The 4,138-nt window shown below is 33.7% G+C and overlaps 1 non-coding gene across 1 annotated transcript; it reads left to right on the forward strand.

Annotated features, from left to right (window-relative positions):
- Positions 1-3,613: 3,613 nt before the first annotated feature.
- On the forward strand, positions 3,614-3,720 carry LOC121215733 (small nucleolar RNA R71). The gene has a single exon (XR_005911709.1). It is a non-coding gene; the product is annotated as a small nucleolar RNA R71 (small nucleolar RNA).
- The last annotated feature ends 418 nt before the right edge of the window (positions 3,721-4,138 follow it).

A 4,138-nucleotide genomic window follows, 5' to 3' on the forward strand; every position in this document is an offset into this window, starting at 1 on the left:
TATAATTGTCCCGTTTTTAATGATTTTTATGTTTTTGAGATCATTTTAACTTAATCTAGTTAGCCCAGGGGTCAATTTCTAAAATTTTTAAAGGTTGAGGGACTTGCCATGAATGTTTTTGAATGGCTTTTGATGTTAGTTGATAGATTATGTATCCTTGTTGTAAAATAAACAAGTTTTGTTAAATGATTTTTGATGAATTCTGGAATTAGGGATTAAATTGTTAAAAGTGTAACTCTATAGGTTTTGTTGTGAAATGTTGGTATTGATGGGTTAATTCAAGGTCCCTTATAACATTGATTAACAAGGACTTAGGTTAAAATGGTTAGATTCTAAGTTATGAGCTTAACGACTAAATTGTGAAAAGTTAAAATGTTAGGGGCAAATTCAAAATTTTGTATAAACATGAATTATGGATTAAATTGAATTCTAGAAGTATTTAATTGAATGAATTATTTATTTAGATCAAGATAAACCACAATCGAACCTAAATCAAGGAAAAGCTAAAGTTTTGGACTAGTTCGACTTTACTTTTAAGCCTTGATTATCGAGGTAATTGTTGTAATGATGTGTAAATTGAATTTTTACTATGTTTTTCTAAGGTTAATGAATCAAAATACAAATGTATCAATGCTATGATGAATTGACTTAAAAGAAGTCCTACTTGAACCTTAAGAATTCTTAGGATAGAAATGACATGTCATCAGGGTTTTCATGTTCGAGTGCTGGTCTTGAATGTCCTACCGATGGCTGAGGTCCTGCATTTGTTGTAGATTCTCCACAGCTCGTGTGAGCAGCATTGTGTAGCTAACATTTTGACCCACAACTTGTATGAGCAGGCCCATTTGACAGCTCGTGTGAGCATTGATGTAAAGGAAATGTTACGGTTATATGTAAAGGCACACTATGTGTGAGCTTTCCCGAGTATCTGAAGTAATTCTAGATGGTTCAACGGGTAAGAAAATGAAATGAGATGATAAATATGTAAATGGATTGAATCATGACTTATGAAAAGGATTTATGAGCTAAATGATGCATTTACCTATGGAATTTATTCATTTTATGGTTGATTTCAATTGTATCATGGACAAGTAGGCTAACTTGTGAATTTGATGATGTTGTATAGGCTTGTACTAAGCTTATGACATTGGTAATGATTTATGCTTAATTTGTGAATTGTATAAATGAAATGGTAAGTTATGTTTAAAGTTTATATGAGCTTATTGAGTACTCGTTGCTTACGTTATTATTTTCCTTTATTTTATAGATTATCAGAAGCTCGATCGGTTGGAAGCTCATTGGAGATCTATCACACAATTCAACAATCTTTTCGGTAGATTTTGTGTATTTTTGGCCAAGGTTAATAATTTCATGTATAGGTTGTTTAGTGATGGTATTTAATGGATGTGTTAATGTAAGTTTTGGTATGTATATGCTTTTGAGGTTATGTTGATTTGGTGCACTTTAATGCTTACAAAGTTATGTTATTTTGGTCACTTTTATGTGCTTGTGTATAAGACTTCTTTTTGGTTTTTTTTGATGGCTTGGAAATGGTCAATTTTTGCATGTTTTGGTACTTATTTGGACTAGGTCTTAATGCATGAAATGAGACATTGTTAACTTGATTTGATAAAGGATGTTTAGATGCAATTGTGGTGCCTTTGAATGGCATATTGGTTAAGTGAATAAGGTTGCTTGAAATGACATGATTATGTGTTTTTGAATGATGCTTAAGTCCTTTGAAAGTGTGGACAAATGGATTGGTTGGTTATGCATGAATTGGGTATGAAATGACTTGGTTTTATGTAAATTTTGGGTTCACACGGCCTGGGATTTAAAAACTATCATTTAAATGGTTTGAGAAAATAATAATTATGATGGATTTTCATAACTATGAAGAAACTTAAGCTCAATAAGGATGATTTTTAATACTTAATATTATGTTTTCAAAATTCGACACATCTATTTACGAGACTACTATTTTTACGAGTTGTATGATTAATTAATGTTTTCAAAATAAATAATGAATTTTTAATTTAGAAATTTGTCCGTTGCAATGGCTTAGATAAATTACGACGTTTTCAATAAAAAATCACAATACTTAAGTTTTTTCGAAGATAAGATATTAACAAAATTCGGTTTTACTTAAAACAAGTATTAAAAATGATTTTACACAGAAATTTTGAAGAGAATCTTCTAAATGATTTACTGCACCATTTTCATGGACAATATGATCTTTTAGATTCGACCATAACATCTAGGCCAAGTCTAGGGGGTTACATGTAGTGTGATATGCGTAAATTTCAATTCCTCTAACCCGAGTTTCTTGTATATTGATAGGGGCATTAAGTTACTACTGGTTCTTAGGTCTTATAAGGCCATGCTAAAATGTATGTCCTCTATCTCTATCGGCATTGTGAAACTCTTCGGATCTCTTAATTTTGAGGGTATTTTTTTAGTGATGATTGCACTATAGGATGCATCTAAGTTAATTTGGTCTCTCTGTTTAATTTTCCAATGCCTAGCCATTATCTCTTTTAGGTACTTTGCGCATTTAGGAATTTTTTTATATTAATTCAATGAAAGACAAATTAACATTAAGCGATTTAAATAAATTTGAAAACCTTACAAACTCCGCTTCATCCCTTTAGCATTTGTCCTCTAACCGCGAGGGGAATGGTATTTTTGTAAGGACAGGTTCAGTTTTTTGCTTATCTTCCAGCTTAGTTACTAGCTCAACTACCTTATCTGACTGTGTTCAATCATCATCTCATTGACAGATTCCTTCTTGATGATCATTGGCATCTTCATCCTCCTCCTCTTATATAGAGTCATTAGGGCTACTCAACATTTTACCCGAATAGAACACTATTTCTTTCACTTGTTCCTTCTCTTCGAGGATTATTTTCAGTGTTGCTTAGGATGCCAGTGCCAATTAGAGTTTTGATGTCTCCCATCATGCTCATCAATTGACTCATTTGATCTTCAAGCTTAGTCAATGTGGTTCACACTTGAGCGCATTCAGATTGCACTTGTTTTGCCTTTATCCACATTAACTGTATCTCTCCCTCAATTCGATCCAGCCTTTGACCACATACAATAAAGAGGTTGGCCCTTTTTTGAGTTTTCTGCAAATAAAGAGGTTGGGAAGTAATATTTTGTCTATTCTAATTGGAACTTTTACCTCCTCCTTGATTGCCATCCTATATTAAGTTTGAGTGGTCTCTCCAGCGGGGATTATAAGTGTTTGAATAGAGATTTTCACCTCTATTCCTGATGTAGTTCACATTCTCAGCTGAGTTCTTAGGGTACTGGTCTATTAGTCTAGTTGTCTCATGTATCAGGGGCCTATTGGAGACTCCAGTCAGTTAAGCTTGTCTAAAAATTGATGGTACTTATCTTCCTCGTGGATTGCTTTAGTCATTGATGGTCTCGAACGATAGGTGAATCACTCATTCGGCCACTGGAAAGAATTCATTTCCATATTCTCTATCAATTAATAGACATCTTTGTACATTCGATTCATCAAGGGTCCTCTGCGACTCCATCTAGTCCTGACCTTGAGTGTGCATCTAGCCCGTTGTAGAACATTTGTAACCTCAACCATTTAGGTATACAATGGTGAGGGTATTTTTGAACCAACGACTTAAATTGCTCCCAAGCTTCTTGAAAACTTTCTCCTTCCATTTATTTAAATGTTGTGATCTCTCTCATCAGTTGACTCATCTTGCTGACAGGGAAGAACTTGTACATGAATTTTGCTTCAAGTTCATTCCATGTTGTGATAGATCCTGGTGCCTACGAATATAACCAAGAGAAAACATTATCTATTAAGGAGAAGGGGAACAACCGAAAACGAATGACGTCATCAGTGACCCTATTAAATTTAAAAGTATCACAAAGTTGGAGAAACCATTTTAAGTGCTGATTTGGGTCCTCCATCATAGTTCCTCTGAACTGTAGGTTACTTTGAATCATCTGGATCATGGCTTGCTTTATTTCAAAATTATTGGCTGTAATAGTAGCCTTTGTGATATTGCTTTATATCACATCAAGGTTGGTAGAGCATAGTCTTTCAAAGTGTATTTCTTTCAAGCCATTGGTGGCTCTATCTATAACTGTTGTGATGGTAGTGGTA

The sequence above is a fragment of the Gossypium hirsutum genome, chromosome D03, assembly GCF_007990345.1.
Source record: "Gossypium hirsutum isolate 1008001.06 chromosome D03, Gossypium_hirsutum_v2.1, whole genome shotgun sequence".
NCBI lineage: Eukaryota > Viridiplantae > Streptophyta > Magnoliopsida > Malvales > Malvaceae > Gossypium > Gossypium hirsutum.